The sequence below is a fragment of the Lynx rufus genome, unplaced genomic scaffold (assembly GCF_022079265.1).
Source record: "Lynx rufus isolate CCGP_SWC_20201006 ecotype Redwood Valley unplaced genomic scaffold, mLynRuf1.p SCAF_4, whole genome shotgun sequence".
In the NCBI taxonomy this organism is placed as follows: Eukaryota; Metazoa; Chordata; class Mammalia; order Carnivora; family Felidae; genus Lynx; species Lynx rufus.
In genome coordinates this window covers 147657914-147678382 of record NW_025814856.1, presented here as the reverse complement: position 1 = coordinate 147678382, position 20469 = coordinate 147657914, and the positions used below count along the sequence as shown (strand labels likewise).

Here is a 20469-nt window from a genome sequence, read left to right as displayed (position 1 = left end):
TCATTTTCAGTAGTGTTAGAAATAATCTGAAAAGCACCAGAATATTTAAATATTAGCAGTGCTCAGTTTAAGTAGGGTTATGTTATGATCCTAGATCAGGTATTTTCTAGAAATGTTGACAAGATGAAATGTAGAAGATGGCCCTTTTCTGCTGGGCACTGAGAAGAGCCACTTCTCTGAGTACCCGTGGGCTTTATGAACATCTTGAGCTTTTTGTCACAATAATGTGTATTTTCTTTTGGATGCAGTGGATACCCTTCTATCAGCAAAAGCTCTGAGACACCGCTCTTGCACACATGTGACAGATGAAGTAGGTGAACTTTGTCGCTATGGCTTTTTCCTCTCCCGTAGTTCCTGGATCTGTGGAAGAAGTTAGGAGTAGCAAATCCTGGGGCGCCTGGGTGGCTCAGTCGGTTGAGCGTCTGACTTCGGCTCAGGTCATGATCTCACGGTTTGTGGGTTCGAGCCCCACATCAGGCTCTGTGCTGACAGCTCGGAGCCTGGAGCCTGCTTCAGATTCTATCTTCCTCTCTCTCTGCCCCTCCTCCACTTGAGCTCTGTCTCTCTCTCAAAAATAAACAAAAACAAAAACAAAACAAAAACCAGGGTGCCTGGCTGGCCTGGAGCCTGCTTCGGATTCTGTGTATCCTTCTCTCTCTGCCCTTCCCCTGCTCGCACTCTGTGTCTCTCTCAAAAATAAATAAAACATTTAAAAACATTAAAAAACAAACAAACATGGAATAGCAAATCCTGGTCTGGAGCCAAGGCTTTGGCCCCCCACCCCCACAACATAAGGGAAAAATTTCTAATTCTTAGAGTCAAAATGTATGTAAGTGTACTTAATTCTTAAGAAATCCACCAACTTCTGGGGCACCAGGGTGGCTCAGTCAGTAGAGTGTCTGACTTCAGCTCAGGTCATAATCTCACATTTGTGAGTTTGAGCCCCGCATGGGGCTCTCTGCTGTCAGTGTGGAGCCTGCTTCGGACCCTCTGTCCCCCTCTCTCTCTGCCCCTCCCTGGTTCATGCTCTCTCTCTCTCTCAAAAATAAACACTGAATAAAAGAAGTCCACTGACTTTTTAGTGGTATTGATAATAGAGTTCTACCCTTAATTTTAACTTGTTTCCTTTACCTATTTGAAATGTCAGGCTGTAGTTTATGACCTGCCTTAACTTATTTTTAAACAAGGCAGGTTATAAAGAAGGTAATCCTTCAATTTGTTATTTTTAATATCTACATTTTCACATTTTTTGTGAGATAGAAATTGACCTATTGATCGATTCATGCATTCATCTGCTGAATGTCTCTGATTTGCCAGTCACCGTACTAGGCATTGGGGATAGAGATTAAGACTTGGTCTCTATTTTAAAGGTGCTGGGGGCACCTGGGTTGCTCAGTGGATTGAGCATCAGACTCTTGGTTTTGGCTCAGGTGATGATCTTACGTTCATGGGTTCCAGCCCCACATCAAGCCCGTGTTGAGCCCGGCTTGACAGCATGGGACCTGCTTGGGATTCTCTCTCCCTCTCTGCCTCTGCCCATCCCACATTCTCTCTCGCCATCTCTCTGTCTGTCTCTGTCTCTCTCTCAAAATAAATAAAACTTAACGGTGCTAATAAGTCCACAAATAGAGACATACAAATAAATATTCTTATGAGAATAGAAAACACTTCTGTAGTATTTACTATATGTAGGTACTGTTGTAAGTGCTTTCTAGGCATTAGCTTTAACTCATGAATTGATACAAAATCCTTTTGAAGTTCTTACTATTATTTTCTCTGTTTTACACATGAAAAAGTTCAGAGGTTAGGTACTTGTCCCAAGGTCATAAAGCTTGTTTTGTTTGACAGTCAGATGTATTGAGTGCGATAACAGACCTGCTCATGGAGTGCCCTGGAAGGACAGGGTAGCGTCTAGTTGGGAAAATGGGGACTAGAAGTGTGAGTATCCATGAAATTTTCCCAAAGGAAGCAGTACCTGAACAAATGTATTCAGAGGAGTGGAAGAGCCACGAAATACTTCTTTAGGAACATAAAATACTACGTCATAAATGAGTTCATAGGTTGAATCCGTGACAGAATATTGGAAGACTGGGAGGGGCGCCTGGGTGGCTCAGTCTGTTAAGTGTCCGACTTCGGCTCGGGTCATGATCTCACGGCTCATGGGTTTGAGCCCCCTATCGGGCTCTGTGGTGACAGCTCAGAGCCTGGAGCCTGCTTCATATTCTGTGTCTCCTCCTCTTCTCCGCTTCTCTCCCCTATTCACCCTTTGTCTCTCTCTGTCTCTCAAAAGTAAACATTAAAAAAAAGAAAGAATATCGGAAGACAGGGGGATAGTAAAAATATACCAGATCCCTGCAGTCTTCAATGTAAATGACAAGGAAATAGATTTCAATGTTGAGGCAAACCTTTGTTTCCAGTTAGTGTAAGGTATGGTAAAAACTTGGCATTTAAAAAAAAACCTAATGAAAGTATTAATTTCCTTATACTCTGTCAGCATGTGGGTAAATGTGTGACCCCTTCGAACGTTCTAAGATGAATTTCCCAACACTGGATATTTTATCTTAGGAAACCTCTGGTAACCTGTAGAAATAGTCTACTGGTATATATTTTGAATAAATGCAGGGAAAGATTGATTTCTTCCAGAATAAAAGTTGGCAGGAACTGCCAAGTTAGGTAGGTTAATTTTATCATTGCACAGTTACAAAGCTGTTCAGAAGGTGGGGTTGGCGGGCCCCATGCTTGGCTCGGCAGCACTGGGTTGTCGCTTTTTTACCTTTCTGTAACCACTCCTGGCTTTTTTGAGCATCAAGCCATGTGGATAATCGTCCTTTGTCCCCTTGTAACCATTGCAGTATGCTGACTTTGTCATGACTCCCACTCCTCGCTCGAGACCGCCTCACTGTTTTCCACCTTGCCTCGGCTTCATTGGATGACCCACCTATTTTCCTTGGCTGCATGGGTCTTGTTTTGGAGCTTCTCATCACCAGCGATCTCCCCAACTTCTCCCCAGCTTCCTCCATCTCCCCACTCTCTAGGCCTTGTCTACTCGGGGCTCAGACCGTTAGTCAGAGATGTCCTTTTGGACCACACCCTCCTGTCCGTCCACCTTGGACCCTACCTCTCGTTTGATCCTACTGAGACCTCTGGTTTGCAGACACTTTTGCTCTGTACCTTTCCATCTTTATTTTCTTCCTGATTCAACTTAGAAACCATAGTCCATGTATTAAATCACGGTCTTGCCCACACCCTATACTCCTGACCATTTTGTCCTTTGGCTTGCACATGGGCTCCTGAGTAGTGCCAGAGAAAGCCATATAGCTGGGCAGATTGGCACCTGGTCGCATAAATTCAGGTGGTGGCTCAGCACCGTGTGGCCGTTGCTTCTTGTTCTTCGGGGCAGCTGTCTGCCACTCTGATTCTTCATGGTGACTATTCCTAAGCTCTCTTCCAACTTCTGACTGCTCCTCCTCCCCACTTACTCTGCTCAGATGATGCACTCCTGCAGTAGGACTGTCAGTCCTACCTGCCCCTGAGCCTCCTCCTTTCCCCTTGGTGTCCGTGAGCTGACAGCCTCTTGCTTTTTCTTCTGCTTTTCATACTGTCTGAGTCATCTTTGTGGTTTCATCTCTTGTCAAACTGGCTTCTGTCAAAAGGCAACTACAAGATGTCTGTTTCCTTTTTCAAGTACAGTAAAACATTTTCACACTGCTGTCCTTTGCCTTCTGCTGGAGAAAGCTGGGATTTACTGTAGGGGGGCAGGCCCCTAGTGCACTCATGCTGTGTACCTGTGTGTGTGCGTGCTTGTGTGGCCACGGGGCTCGGCTCTGTGATCTGGCTACCGTGTGCTGAGCCGTGTTCAGTAGCCATCTCCCTTGGCTGCTGAATGGTTCTGCCCTCTGCAGAAATAGTCCCCCAGGGTTTATTCTGCATGCACGTGGGGGAGAGTGTGATTGACATCTTTCAGGTTAGAAATAGGCAGGAGTTTCCCAGATAGATGGGTTTTGCTACTATTACAGTGTGCTACATGTGTCATCTTCGGTGGCTCCCCGGTGCCTTTGCAGATTATCGAGGTGCAGTGAGGCGAGCGTTTTGGCTCCTGCGTCTGCCGAGTGGACCCCAGACCTTTTTTTTTTTTAATGTTTATGTATTTTTTGAGAGAGACAGAGGTAGAGTGCAAGCGGGGTAGGGGCAGAGAGAGAGGGAGACACAGAATCCGAAGCAGGCTCCAGTCTCTGAGCTATCAGCACAGAGCCCGACACAGGGCTCGAACCCACAAACCGTGAGATCACGTCCTGAGCTGAAGTCTAGTGCTTAACCAGCTGAGCCACCCAGGCACCCCCCCAGACCTTCTTCTTTACACTTCTTTGTACTCATTCTCTGACCTGCTCTGGAGGGCTGCTGCCCACTCCCCTGTTGCTCCTTCTAATTGCTGCCTCTGCATGGCGCCTTACTCCCTCATTCCACGCCCCTTCCCTTGTTTTGTATCATTTCTTCGTAAAGATAGGAACATTTAGTAGACACTGATCATCGGTTAATTCACTATTTAGTTCCAGAGCTGGTCCCTTGGGGAGGCTGTAAGCACTAGGACAATGACAGAGCTGCCTTTCTGGTGATCATAGGAGAGAAACATTGAGATGTGTCATTCCAGTGTATTGTGATGAAGACTGTTAAAGTATAGGCTGAGCATTTCATTTACATCGCTTCATATAATCTTTAAAAAAATCCTGTGAAGTTGCTCTTTTTTTTTTTTTTTTTTTTGCCTTTATTTTATGGAGCTGAAAACTGAGGTTCTGAGAGGTGACATCATTTGGTCAAGGTCACTTAAACAGCAAGTTACCCAGTGGGAAAGACAGCCCAACATTTGAGCTGCAAAAGCTCATGCTCTTCACTGTGAATACAGTTTTCCTCCTCTGCCACATTGCCTCTGTTGGAGGGCTGACCCTGAACAGTAGAATTCAAGGTCTAATAATAGACTCTCAACACATTGAATATTAGGCATGGGGAGAACTCTAACTAGCTAGAAACCATTAGTTGTAGTGTTTTTATTCTTCCGTTGTTTCAGTGGCATTGCCTGAAATTATATTACCTTATTTAGTTTACAGTGCATTTGTTATCACTAGGATTCTGATGCATAACATATTCTTACAAGAATATCTTACATGCCTCCCTGTTGACTTCCTTTTTTTTTTTAATTTTTTTTAACGTTTATTTTTGAGAGAGAGAGAGAGAGAGAGAGAGAGAGACAAAGCACGAGTGGGGGAGGGGCAGAGAGAGAGAGGGAGACACAGAATCTGAAGCAGGCTCCAGGCTCTTAGCTGTCAGCACAGAGCCTGATGCGGGACTCGAACTCACGAACAGCAAGATCATGATCTGAGCCGAAGTTGGATGCTTAACCGACTGAGCCACCCAGGCGCCCCTCTGTTACCTTCTTAAGAGCCAGATTCAAACTTCTACTTCACTATAGGTTTGAAATTTTAAGTACTTTACAGCCGAAGGAGAAAAAAAATAGGGTTATTTGTCACAGAGGGTATAAAGGAACTACTTTCTGGATCACTGAAGATAACAGTGTTACTGCTAATGGTACAGTTTTATCTCTTGCAGTTAGCCCGAGACCAGCACCTGTGTTCACCCTTCCTGGGAGCCTAAACTGCTCACATCCTGGGCTGGGCCTGGGGTGCTGACATGAACCAGGCCTCGTTTCTTTCTAAGGGACTAGCTTCAGTTTCCTATGTTCTGATCAATGTAGTTCCCACCCTCTCTCCCACTTTGACTCCTTTTGTTTTTATTGCTTCACTCCAGACAGCCGGTTCACAGATTATTCTAAGAAATGGTTCTGTGAGAACTACTTAGTGAATTTATTCAGTGGTTTATTCAGCATCGCTGCCCACTAGGCACTGCTCTGAGTGCTGGACATGGGATAGAACAGGGCACCAAACAGCACGTCTGCCCACTTTTTTTTTTTTTTCACTTTTAAACTGGAGTTGGTGAGTGAATTATGCACCACTGTTAGCATCTTGCCAGCAGAATCTGTGACTATATATTTGCCATTACCAGTGAGGATTACACTACCTTTTTGCGTTGTTTTTTTGTTGATATTAATTAGCATTCTTTTCCTTTCACTCAAAGCATTGCCTTTAGCATTTCTTGGAAGGCAGGTCTGGTGGTAATGAACTCCTTCAGCTTTTGTTCGTTCTGGAAAGTGTTCCTCCATTTCTGAAGGGCAGCTTTGCCAGGTACAGAATTCTTGGTTGATAGTTATTTTCTTTCAGTATTTTTAATATACTATACTCTTCTGGCCTGAAAAGTTTCTGTTCAGAGATTCACTGATAGTCTTATGGGAGTTCCTTTTTTATTTTTTAAAGTAGACTTCATGTCCCATGCAGAACCCAACTCAGGGCTTGAACTCACAACCCTGAGATGAAGACCTGAGCTGAGACCAAGAGTTGGACACTTAACCAACTGAGCCACCCAGGAGCCCCTTTGGGGGTTCCCTTGTATGTACCTTCTCTCTTTCCTCTTGCTGCTCTTAAAATCCTTTCCTTGTCTTCCCATAGGCTTTCTTCAGTCTTTTATATTTTTTTTCTTTTTGTTCCTCTGACTGCATAATTTCCAGTGCCCTATCCTCCAGGTTACGGATTCTTCTTTTTGTGTGGTTGAGTCTACTTTCAAAACTGAATTCTTTTGTTCAGTTATGTGTTTTTCTTTTTTTTTAATGTTCATTTATTATTTATTTTGAGAGAAAGAAAGAGTGAGCAAGGGAGGGGCAGAGAGAGAGGGAGACAGAGAATCCCAAGCAGGCTCCACACTGTCAGTGAGGAGCCTGACGTGGGGCTCGAACTCATGAACTGTGAGATCATGACCTGAGCGGAAACCAAGAGTTGGAAGCCCAACTGACTGAGCCACCCAGGCACCCCCAGTTAGGTATTTTTTAACTCTAGGTTTTGGGTTTTTTATTTTATTTTTTTGGTGGTTGCTATTTTCTTCTTTTTTATTATTATTATTTTTTTTAATGTTCATGTATTTTTTGAGAGAGAGATAGAGTGGCAAGCGGGGTAGGGGCAGAGAGAGAGGGAGACACAGAATCTGAAGCAGGCTCCAGGCTCCGAGCTGTCAGCACAGAGCCCGACATGGGGCTTGAACCCACAAACCATGAGATCATGACCTGTGCCAAAGCCGGATGCTCAACTGACTGAGCCACCCAGGCGCTCCCCCTGATAGTTGCTATTTTATCAAAATTCTCATTTTGTTCATGTGGTGTTTTCCTAATTTTGTGTAGCTGTCTGTATTTTCTTGAAGTTCACTAAACTTCAAGACAGTTACTCTGAATTCTTTGGCTAACAGTTCATAGATCTCTGTTTATTTAGGGTAAGTAATGGGAGCTTATTATTTATCTTTCATGGTGTCATATTTACCTGATTTTTCATCATCATCGATTCCTTGTGTTGATATCAGCATATTTAAATAATGGGGCTCCTCTTCCAGACTTTTCAGATTTGCTTTGGCAGAGAGAATTCTTCACCAGTCACCTCAATTTGAGTTACTGGGTGTGTCTGCTGGTAATACCTCGGGGCAGGTGGGACCTGCTCTTATGGTCTATTTTGGGGGGAGGCAGCTGTTTGAGCTCTGAGAATGTGGGTTGGGGGTGTCTGTCACTGGCTGAGAACAGTTGGGTAGGACTGCTGGCTTAGTTCCCGTGCAAGAGAAGCCGTAGGACGGTTTCTTTTACTGCCTGGATTCTCTGGTCACAAATGGTCAGAATTGGGTACTGTATTGAGTCTTAGATGGGTCTGTGAACTAGCTTCCCTGCCCTGGCAGGGCAGCAGGAAGGGCCCCAGGGCCCGTATACCTCATTGCCTGGAGACCTAAATCAGCCCAGAGTGTGCCTGAATTCCCTGCCTAGGTGAGGCCACCTGTCTTGCTCTACCAACAGGAGAAGCCATGGGCTTTGCTCTCTGTTCAGGTGGTGTTGTATGTAGAGCTGTTGAATGGGCTTTGAAGCTTCCCAGGTGCTCCCGTTAGGTTCCCTGGTGGGACGGCCTGAGGGCTGTATTCAGCGATGAGCAGGGCTGTGAATTCCCTGCCTGGGCACAGTGGGAGAAGTAAATGTAAAACCAGTCAGGCTCTGTTTGTTGTCTTCACTGGAGCTGATCTGTACCCCAAGTTCCCTGGCCGAATAGGGTCTCTGACTTTGCTCTGCAAACTGTTGACTCCGAGTGCTCTTCTCTTGGCCTGAGCTGTGCTGGGCTGTACAGCTTCCAGGAGTTGTCACCAGCCCTTCTGGTCAGATGGGGCCAGAAGACCGTCTTCACAGTGTGGGAAGCTATGCCCCAGCCCCCTTGCCTGGGCAGGAGCGGGAAGGTCCACTCTAGACTAATTCAGTTTCCCCAGACAGGCGCTCTGGTTGGGAGGGGCCAGAAGCTACATTCAGCCTTGGCTCTGAATTAATCCCCCTGCCTCCATACCTGGTACTGGCTTTGCTCTGGGGGTGAGCCTCTCAGAACCTCTGCCTCTCAGCCAGAGTGTTGCTGGGCTACACAGCTTCCAGGAGTTGTCCCCAGCACTCTGGTCACAACTCTGGTCCAGGGGCTGGAAGACCCTTTCCACAGGTCCCTGGGTGTGGGCAAACTGGGCTCTTGGGGTGGAAAGATTCCTCATCTGGGGATCCGAGTCAGGCAGATCTGCACCCTGCCAAGTTCCCCAGTCAGGGTGCGCCCCCAACTTGGTTTTGCAGATGAGCAAAGCCACTGGTTGGGATTACTCTTAGGACCCTGCAGGTATGAACTTCCATCTGTCAAGATCCTTGTGCTGGTTGTTGGAAGCCCCTCCCCTAGCCTCCATCACAGTCGGAGTCCCGGTGTTTGAGCCCCTCAGATTCCCCTGCGATCCCCGTGGTGGGAGATCACGGTAGGGGGCTCCTAAAAGTGACCCACAGGGCCGGGCGTGCTGTTTGTCCCTCCTGGGTTCTCTTTTCCCACTGGAGGAACTGGTGGCCCATAGGAGACCTCTCTGTGGGCTGCACTGGCCCGGGGGCGGGGCAGCGTGGTCAACATGTGGCTGCTTCTCTTCTCCTTCTGATGCAGTCTGGCTTGGTCTCCGAGGTGCAGGGGCCACTTCAGCCTCACCCCTGTGTTCTGGGATTCTCTCAGTGGTGTCTTGTTCTTGAACAGATGTTAGTTGTTGTCATGGGGTGTGAAGTCAGGAACAACCTATGTCTCCATCTTGCTGGCATCACTCAGCTCTCTGCCCGCTTTGAACTTTTGTTCTGGTGTGGGAGGCACCCGGTAAGGCAGTAAACATGGGATGTGTTGTCAGATGATGATAAATGCCGTGAGGAAGGTAAAGCTGAATAAAGGGGTAGGGAGCGATGGGCTGGGGGTATGTTGCTGTTTAGCTAAGTCATCAGGTCTTACCGGGGAGGTCATATTTAACCAGAGACCTGAGTGTCTTGCTCAGTTTGGGCTGCTGTGACAATAGCATCAACTGGGTGGCCTAACAATAGAGTTTTATGTCTCACAGTTTTGGATACTGGAAATCTGAGACCAGGGAGCCAGCAGGGTAGGCTTCTTGGTGAGAACGCCCTTCCCCGTTTCAGACAACTGCCTTCTTGCTACGTCCTCACATGGCGGGGGGTGGGGTGGGGGGGAGCGGGGAGAGATCATTTCTCGTGTGTCTTCTCTTGCAAGGGCACGAATTCTCTACCCTCGTGACCAAATCACTCCCAAAAGGGCCCATTTACAAATACTGTCACATTGGGAATTAGGGTTTCAACACAGAAGTCCTGGGGGAACACGAACGTTCAGTCTGTAGCACTGAATGAAGTAAGGAAGGGCCTTCCAGGCACCGGGAACTGCACTTTCGGAGACCTAACGTGAGCCATGTCAGAGGAACAGCTCTGTTGGCTGCAGGGTTGATGCTGGAGCAGAGCAGGCAGCGAAGGAAAGAGCGTTCAGAAATGAAGTGGGAGAGGTACCACAGAAGGCCTACGTGGTGGGCCACTTTGGATTTGATTCCCAGTGGCATGGGGGAGCCTGTCTCCAGAGGGAAAGATGTGCTAGGACTTTTCATTCCTAAAAGGTCACTTTGGATGCCGTGGGGCTGGGGTTGGGGGCCAGGAGTGGATGTGTGCCGTGGTCTAGGTGAGAGGTGATGGCTGAGAAGACTGGGTTGGTAGCGGTGGGGGTTGTAAGAGGTGGTTGGATTGGGGACACTGAAGGTAGAGCTGGTACCTTTTGCTGAGAGATCAGTTGTGGGGTGTGACCTAACCCCAATGTTACAGGGTTACGAGGTGGGCCTTTGGGTGATTCGGCTTCTATCTGAGGGTCATAAGGGTGGGGTCCTCGTGATGGGATTGGTGTCCATGTAAGAAGAGGAGTGACCAGAGCTCTCTCCCCTCGTGCCCCGTGAGGACACAGTGAGAAGGCGGCCACCCGCACAAGAAGAGAGCGCTCACCAGAGCCCAACGCTGCTGGCACCCTGATCTTGGACTCCATGCCTCCAGAACTGTGAGAAATAAGTTCATGTTGTTTAAGCTAGCCAGACTGCGGTCTTCCGTTACAGCAGCCCAAGATGAAACACCTTCCCTTCCGATTTATTTCTTTCGTGAGCTATGCATGCCAGGTGTACAAAACTAAATAATTAAATTCAAACACTACAGCGGTGTGTAAGGTTTAAGTAAAAGTTTACTTTCCTCCCTCCAGAAGTAACCCCTTTGAGGTATCCATTTGAAAGCTTGGGTTTTATTCTACTAGACCCGTGCTTTCTTTTTAAAAAAAATTTTTTTTTACGTTTATTTTTTCATTTTGAGAGAGAGACAACAGCAGAGGGGCAGAGAGGGAGAGGAAGAGAGAGAAGCCCAAGCAGGCTCCGCGCTGTCGGCACAGAGCCTGACATGGGGCTCAGACTCACAAACTGTGAGGTCATGACGTGAGCCGAAACCAAGAGTTGGACGCTTAACCAGCTGAGCCACCCAGGCGCCCCTAGACCTGTGCCGTCTAATGAGGCAGCCATTTGCCACTTGTGGCTATTCAAATTTACTTAATTACAATTAAGTACAACTAAACATTCAATTCCTCAGTCACACATACCGGCTATGTTTCGGGTGTTCAGGAGCCATGACTAGCTGCAACCGTGTTGGACAGAATAGACGGCATTTCCATCATCACAGAATGTGCTATCGAATGGCACTGTTTTCGATGAATTCTATTCATATACAAATGTGTGTGTGTGTTATATATACGTGCATGCACACACACATACACATATCTGTGCAGTTGGCATAATATTGTACATACTCTTCTGCAATTTGTTTTTTCCACCTAACAGAGAAACTGTTAATTTGGTGTGATCCACACACAGCATCATGCCAGGAAAATTTTAAAACGGTGCATAATCAAACATAGAGATTTAGTGCATTAAAAGTCTTTTAATTTCAGATTTTAGAGGTAATCGCAACATATCCTAATGCTTGTTCCAATTTTAACTAAACAAATTAATTTTGGAAATCGTCCACTCAGCCTTGGGTATGTAAAGAAAGAAGGTTCAGGAGCTGTAGTTTGAGCTTAATCTACCGTGTAGATTGACATACACACCTGCGTGCACATGCACACAGACACACACACACACACACTTCCTGTTATTTCTGTTTTGTAACAGGGATTGTAACCTTCTCCTGTTTAGTATGCTCACTATTCAGTAGACCAGCACTGTCCAAAATGGTAGCCACTAGGCACATGTGGTTATTTAAATTGAAATTAAACATTTAGTTCCTCACTTGTACTAGCCACATTTCAAATGTCCATTAAGCACGTGTGGCTGGTGGATAGCGTGGATCTGGAATGTTGTCATTTCACGGACGGTTCTGTTGGGCAGCTCTGTACTAGAAACTTTCTTCAAGGGGTGCCTGGGTGGCTCAGTCAGTTAAGCGTCCGACTTCACCTCAGGTCATGATCTTGCGGTCCGTGAGTTCGAGCCCCGCGTCGGGCTCTGTGCTGACAGCTCAGAGCCTGGAGCCTGTTTCGGATTCTGTGTCTCTCTCTCTCTGACCCTCCCCTGTTCATGCTCTGTCTCTCCCTGTCTCAAAAATAAATAAAAAGGTTAAAAAAAATTAAAAAAAAAAAGAAACTTTCTTCAAGTCCATTTCTCATTTAAATGCAGTGATTTTTCCACAGGTAGAGGGTGGGGGACTCTGTCCAGGAGGATGTCTGAGAATCTGTGGGAGTGACTGGAGAGCTCGCACTTCCATGCCCTTCCCAGTCAAGATTCTCATCCTCCCCTTTGAAGACACATGTCCTCCTACTATCTTTGAGAATTAGTGTTCCGTAGTAAGTTAATTGTGGGAAAGAATATTGGTACTGATAGCATTGCAAGGTTAGAATATTATTTTGATAATTGGCAACGCATATACGCTATCAAACTGCATCTATACATACAGTAGGTGTCACTGCTCAACTTGCAATAGAAAGTGTTTAGTAACAAACTGTTTAGTTACTGTGGGTGCTGACAACGTATTATGTTTAAACTTTTTTTTTTTTTTAATTTTTTTTTCAACGTTTATTTATTTTTGGGACAGAGAGAGACAGAGCATGAACGGGGGAGGGGCAGAGAGAGAGGGAGACACAGAATCGGAAACAGGCTCCAGGCTCTGAGCCATCAGCACAGAGCCCGACGCGGGGCTCGAACTCACGGACCGCGAGATCGTGACCTGGCTGAAGTCGGACGCTTAACCGACTGCGCCACCCAGGCGCCCCTGTTTAAACTTTTTAAATTGAGAAAAGAATAGACTATTGGAAATGCACCCTTTTGTGGAAAATAGATGTATTTATGTTGACATTTATGTTAGGAAATATGTAATCTGGACAGATTCATAGGAAACAGGAAGAATAGTTCCCTGTGGGAATGGAGATGGTGTAAGAGGGAGACAGGTATGATAGAATGACTTTTTTGCTCTCTGCCCTTTGTTTATGTACCTTGTGACTATGTGCTTATGTTAATACAAAAATTAATAAATACAATGAAGAAAAAAACCAAAATACATCCTTAAAATGTGCGGGATACAGAATAGATGGTTTAGGAGGTAAGGGTCACTTAGGACAGAAGGAATTACATAGATTTATAGGAGCAGAGGGCTGGTCTGAAGTTTCACGTGACCATCAGATGAAACCTCGTGAGGCCTCCTGGCATGCCAGGACCTGGGCTAGGCAGACCATTTCTCAGAGGCTGGTTATTTTGCAGTAATTAAAGCTGTTTGCAACTGTTTTATTACATATAACTTAATACATTTTAGGAGAAAAAAATACTCATAGTACTGAACTATTTTTTTTCCACGCGACCTTTCTTAACTCTCATGGAACACGGCTTAGGAAATGCTGATTTAAACTCTTGGAAATAATTATCCCAGAAAGATGAGGTTGAAAAGAAGTTGTTCCAGGTCTGGGGCACCCTGCTTCATTTACAGTCTTTCAGGAAGATGAATACTGGTGTTAATTGAGTTTAATTTGAATAGGGACATACCACAGATTATTCAGCACACGGCGCCCACGTAAAAGTCACACACACGCTGAACATGGACTTGGTCATTGACACTGCCCGGTGTCCTCCCCCATCCTTTGCTTACAGCCACTGTCAGGGACCAAGAGGTGGGACAGTCCAACAATGTGGGGCGTGGGCACAAGGGACAAACCTCCTTTCCTCCACCATCACGTCTCCATATTTCAGCTTCCAGGCGACTGTGACATCAAAAATGGAGTGCCCAGATAGTCAAAACCAAGTGTTAGGTTTTGAAAACAGAATCCTGTAGTTCAGCAGAATTGATCTTCTTCTATGAAAGCAAGTGGCTGGGATTTGTGCTTTTTCAGGAAAGCAAACTAAGGGAAAACTAGTTAAGGAAAAATTATGCCCTAAACTACAAGCGTTACAAAGGAAATCTTGTTTGGGGCACCTGGGTGGCTCAGTCGGTTGAGCGTCTGACTTCCGCTTGGGTCATGATCTCACGGTCTGTGAGTTCGAGCCCCGCGTCTGGCTCTGTACTGACAGCTCGGATCCTGGAGCCTGCTTCAGATTCTGTGTCTCCCTCTCTCTCTCCCCTCCCCCGCTCATGCTCTGTCTCTCTGTCAAAAATAAATAAACATTAAAAAAAATTAAAAACAAAAAAAACCCCCAAAAAACCAAAGGAAATCTTGTTTGTGGTGGGAGTTTGAGGCAATGACTTCCCAAAGGCAAGGATAATTTTCAAAATACTGAATGACCGGCACAGCACAGGAGTTCACACATTCAGAATAGATGCCAGCCTTGCACAACTGGTGTGGCCGTACCAGCGTGTACAGGCTGAGTGTCATTCCTGCCGGACAACAAAGCCATTCAAGACGAGAAATGAGCCATTAGTGGGTTTTGCGGCCAAGCCTGCGGGTTGTCCCCTCAGTGTCCATAACACCCATCTTTATAGAGTCACTAGTTGATATTGGGGTGCTTGGCTGCTTTATGGCCATATGACTAAATTCTGGTTAGTGGGAGGCATATTATCATGTGGTCTTTTCTAGAACCTTCCTTAAGGGACAGTATGTGTTCCCCCCTCTGCCCTCTCTTTATTTATGCCTTTCCCATTCTGCTTCCTAGAATGTGGATGCCGCCATCTTGAGCCACGGAGTTGACGTCACTGTGGTGGAGCAGTAAAATAAGTAGAGGGCCACACTCGCCTGAGAAAGAAAGAAACTTCTCCTGTTTAGGTCACAACGACTTTGGGCTTGAAGACACCCTCAGCCAAACCTAATTCTAACTATTGTGGGTCCCTAATCTCCTAGGCAAATTCAATTTTATTTAAACTCTTAACACTCCTGTGAACTTGGTATTCTTGTTCCTTGGTAAGGGATTAGGAGACGGAGGTTGAATAAAAATGAAGCAACTTGCCCACGTATCAGAGCCAGCATTTGAATCCATGTCTGATCTTTCTGACTTCAGATCGCCAGGAGCTTAATCCTTGCTTTAGTAATTAATGTGGAACATAAAGGGCATGTGGCACATGGTTTTGTAACATTCATGCTTTGGCAGAGCCCCAATTTTGTGGATTTTTTTCAAAAAGACGTTGGGTTTTTCAGAGAAATTCATTTGTGGCTTTTTGAAAGTGACAAACATGTTAACTGTTTCTCAGTCAATAATACTTATCAGAAAAGCGTTTTTCTTAATTTCAAAGAAAGCCGTGTTGTTCCTCTCATTTCCAGTGTTTGCTTCATTGTCATTTGCTAATTAGGACATTTCTATGAAAAGAGGATATTTCGAAGAGAAACCGTGTGATTCAGTTTCTTCAGTTCTATCTACACCGAAGGAAATTTCAAGAAAATTTGGGATTTTTTTTTCTAGAATTCTCCTCACTGTGCAGCAACTGCAGAACGTTCCCCACCCCCATTTCTGTTACGTGATAATGTAGAAATTAGGATGTTAGTGGGATGAAGGTTATGAATTACTCGGATTGTCACACGGGGGCAGCCTCCACAGCCAGCCTTTCTGCACAATTTAGACAGGAGAACAGAGACGCGAGGTGGCTGTGTGCCATGCGCGGGGCGAGGGTGGAGTGGGCAGGCTGGCAGCCGACGCCCGGAGCGCAGGGGCGAACCAGCAGGTCTGGGGAGGCTGGTAAAGCAGGTGCGGTGCAAACAATGAGTTGGCAGCAGAGCCTGCAGTAGGTGGGGGACCTTGACCTGCTGCCGGGGCTCCCGGTGGTGCCCTGGGCGAGGCTTCAAGTCCATTCATTTATACGGTCTCACAGTGGACACTTAATTGGTCAGAACAGCAGTGTCTTGAGTGTATTCCTGGGAACCCTGTTCCTGCAGGATTTGCCGTGTAAAAAAGAATTCTGGGAAAACGCCGTGTTCTAATACCTCTCTTGGAAATTCACAGCATGCTTTTAGCATTTTAAAAGTCTAAGGTGAGAAATCTATTCTACTTGATTTAACCCAGTTTCTGAAACTTCCTTGAAAATAGAAATTGTACTTTTTTTTTTTTTTAATACAGCATCCTGTGGAGACTGCTTCATGATTCTTTCAGTAAGCGGTTAGCAGTGGCCTTGGAAGTGGCTGCTTGGGCGGGTTGAATTCCTGCGAAAATGTAGGATTTGCATCTAACCACATGGGACTTTTCTTGGCATCCTCTTTGCTCTTATTTGCTGGTCCATATTCTCGAAAGCGTCGTGCATCTCTGCTGGTATCGAGTTCATGGCAGCAAAACTCTAGTGCTTGAAAGGCCCGTTTAGGTCATGTAATCGTGCCTCTTCATTTGCTGCCTCAGAAGAGGTTAAGTCATTTGCCAGAGTCCGAAACAGCTAGTAAGTGAGCATGGGGCCAGGGTCTCTTCGTGTGCCATTACTTGGTTCCTAGTGGAAATTACTGGACTTAGTTCCTTACTTTCAAGCCTTTTTTTTAGTGCTTCCTCCTGATGGGGATGGATAAGAGCAAAAGAACTGACGTTTGATGCCTGTCAAGGTTTGGCACTGGAATAAAAATGAGCAGAAGAGGGAGTGCCTGGGGAGGCACGGATGCTGCTCAGTAAAAGAAGTGTCACAGAGGAAACCCAAAAACCCGGATCAGGACTGCTGTGAATGATCATTTTATTTGTGTGGCTAAGAACGACTTACACCAAGCTATGTCTGCAAGAGAATGCGGAAAGTGGATTACTTCTGGGTGGCCCCTAAGCGAGAACAAATGAACAGCTGAACAGACAGTGCTGCAGCTGTCGCCATACTTTACAGATCGGCAGCGCCTTGAGCCCATCGGGCGCTGCTCATTAACCGCCATGTTTCTCATGGCGTGAAGGGTTTGGAAAGAATGATTTTTGAAATTTCTCTTCCTAAGGCCAAGAGGATTGACATCATTAGGGCCCACATTATGATTTTGCTTTAATTTAGATTTTCTTTCTTTCATGGTGAACTTATTAGACCCTTATTCATTAATTGCTATACGAAATTGGATTCTTTTATTATACAAGAGGTTCTTTTTTGTTTTATTTATTGTCATAATTTCACCTGTCACAAATTTTTGTGGCATTAATTTTGAGTGTTCTCTTTTTTTTAAATGTTTATTTTGAGAGAGAGAGAGCGAGCGAGCATACACTCGTGCACATGTAAGGGAGGGGCAGAGAGGGAGGAAGAGAGAGAACCTCAAGCAGGCTTCATGCTGTCAGCACAGAGCCCAACGGAGGGCTCGATCTCAAACCTTTCGTGAGATCGTGACCAGAGCCGAAATCAAGAGTTAGACGCTTAACCAATGGAACCACCCAGGCGCCCCAATTTTGAGTATTATGTTTTTATGAACCACTGTCTACAGTCTTAAGTTTTAGAGAAAAATAATAAAGCCACAGTATTTTCTCCTGTTTGAACTGGAGTAATTCTTCTGTCAGAAGGGAGAAGGTTAATGAAAGATCATTTTGATTGAGTAGGCCTGACAACTCTTGCTTGAACTTTGTTACTTAACTGCTCCTCTGTCTTTGAATTGCTCTGATTATTATTAGGTTCTTTTTTATTCGGGTGGACATCTGCCTTACGACGAGTTTGGCCTGTGTTCTTGGTTTTGTCCTATAGCCCTATTCAGGGAGAGAGGTCGGAAACCCTACTGCATATGTATATTCTATACATTGTGGTTTTTAAAAAAATTTTTTTAGTGTTTATTTTTTGAGAGAGAGAGACAGAATTCGAGTAGGGGAGGGGTAGAGAGAGAGGGAGACACAGAATCTGAAGCAGGCTCCAGGCTCCAAGCTGTCGGCACAGAGCCCCACGTAGGGCTCAAACCTACGAACTGTGAGATCATGACCTCAGCCAAAGTTGGATGTTTGACTGAGACACCCAGGACCCCCTGTATATTCTATACATTCTGACTTAATTTTATAACAAGGCTGGCAGGTGGGTATCTTTCACCTCCCTTTTACAGATAAAGTAACAGATTCAGAGACTGAAGATTCTGAATGATTTTAGAGACCAAATGAGTTGCCAGGGCCATGACAAAACAAGTAATAGCTGACTCTCTGTCAGTAGTGGCCCCTCAAGTGGGAGAAGGGGGCAGGATGATACCTGATGGAACAAGGTTCATGTTCCTCATTGCTATGCAGAAAATCTCTTCGTCTCCCAAATCTAGCCTACACCTGAAATAGGGTGGATGGTAGGGACAGGAAGGTTGCCTGCTTGTCTTGTGCACACCTGTTTCCTTTATCCTCTTGCCTGGAAATGTTACCAAACTTCACAGGGGTTTCCCATGACAGCTGGTTAATTGTAATGTTAATTGAAGCCTTTTAATGTAATAGCACTCATTGAGTCTATATAGGGAAATCAAATGATATTCAGACTCTGCAAGTACTTGCCAGGTCTCAATAAATACTTGTTGAAGTATCAAGTGGTGGCCTTTGAAATCGGAAGATACGGGTATCTGTGGGAATGCCATCTCCTATACCAGGCACAGCCGGCATGCATCTGTCTACCTGAAGAGCTCCTGAGGCTGGGGTTGGATTGAGGCAGCATGGCTGGAGTAGTACCTAATGATCCCTAATCAAAAAGTGGGGGAAGCAAAGTCACACAGTAAAAGCTGGGTTGAGTGTAAAGTTGGAAGGAAAAAATTCCACATGGATCAGAATCAGTAGGAATTGGAATTAAGAATAAATTCCAATGCGAGAAGCTGTGGTGGGTGAGTAACGCGGGTCTGAAGGTGTGTAGATGGGTTTAATGTGAGCAGACCGTCCTTCTAGGTGTATCCCCTAGAGAAACTTTGGAACACGTACCTAAAGAGACAAGTTCAGGAAGACCCCATCCTTTAGCTGTTATTGATGCAGACATAAGTATAAAAATGTGAAGATATCCATGGGATGGGTAAATACTAAAAAGTTAGGATAGTGGTTTGAGCTGAGCCCTCCATTTGTTGTTGTTGTTGTTGTTAATGCATAATTTAACTGTCCTAAGCATCTAGAATCCTGTACTCGGCAGATATGTGTTTTGTGTGTGTGTTTGTTCTCTTAGCTGATGAGGCTGATAGAAACACAGAATAGGAAGGAGTCAGAGAGAACATCAGGTCTCTCCTTTTGTAGATGATGAAGCAGAGATGCAGGGATGAACATTCCAGGTTGCTAGTGGTAGGACTGGGCATAAGAGCCAGGCTTTTCTGACTGCTATCCAGGCCCCTCTGCACCACACCATACATGATCTCTTAATGGAGGCTCTTTTCTGTAAAGCCATGTCCTGGTATCATGCCCCTAACCCTTCGTAGTCCTCCATTAGAGCACGTTTGTGGACTCTGGTGTTTCAAGGTATAAGTTTCTAAATTATAGCAACTTGCATGGCCCACCAAGCCCTGAGTGCGTTTTTCTTCTGTGAAAATGTCTTAGGGTCTATCCACATTTCATTTTTTCCTCCAAGATGTTTTATATTTTTTTAATTAGAAACAAACAACTTTTTAATAAAAAAATCTTATAAGCCCCAACTTTACATGGATTATTTGTCCTAAAAAAGCTTTGTAGGACAAATTCTTAAAAGTTGTCAATAATTAAATAATTTCAACAGGAAAAATCTTAGGGATTCTCAGCCCTCAAGCTGACATTCATTTGTAGTAACACAACATTAAGTTCAGTTAGAAATTGACATAATTGCTTCAAGGAGTAGCATAGTTACCACAACATGACCTAAAAAGGCATTGTATGTTCTCTATAATATGGTTCTTTGTCAGCTTTTCTTGAACTCCTTTGTAGCTATTGCACACCAAGAGTCTAAGGCCACAGTAAAACACAAAACTGCCTAATTCGGCAACAAAATATCAACCTTTCTTAAATTCTGTTTAATGCAAAAACAATGGAGTATATAGACAAAATAAATCAGTGAAAACAGGGGCGCCTGGGTGGCTCAGTCAGTTAAGTGTCTTGACTTGGGCTCGGGTCATGATCTCACAGCTTGTGAGTTCGAGCCCCATGTTGGGCTCTGTGCTGACAGTTCAGAGCCTGGAGCCTGCTTTGGATTCTGTGTCTCCCTCTCTCTGCTCCTCTCCCGCTCACGCTGTCTCTTCTCTCCTTCAAAAATGAATGAACGTGAAAAAAAAATTAAAAATAAATCAATGAAAACAATGTATTGCAGGTTAAGTGTAGGTTAAATGCCAGGGACTAGTGTTGTGAACTAATGAGCCCCAAGTGCTGTGGAATGAGAACTTCTGTACCACATGCTCCACTTTTTTTTTTTTTTAATTTTTTTTTCAACATTTATTTATTTTTGGGACAGAGAGAGACAGAGCATGAACAGGGGAGGGGCAGAGAGAGAGGGAGACACAGAATCGGAAACAGGCTCCAGGCTCTGAGCCATCAGCCCAGAGCCCGACGCGGGGCTCGAACTCACGGACCGCGAGATCGTGACCTGGCTGAAGTCGGACGCTTAACCGACTGCGCCACCCAGGCGCCCCGACATGCTCCACTTCTAAAGTCACAGTGATGTTCACTAATGACTTAGGTCCTGTGGCGCCC

General features: G+C 45.3%; 1 pseudogene; it reads right to left on the bottom strand.

The window, feature by feature from the left end:
• The window catches only part of LOC124523474 (homeobox protein OTX2-like), a 47388-nt pseudogene that overhangs the window by 13449 nt on the left and 13470 nt on the right, over nucleotides 1–20469 (bottom strand).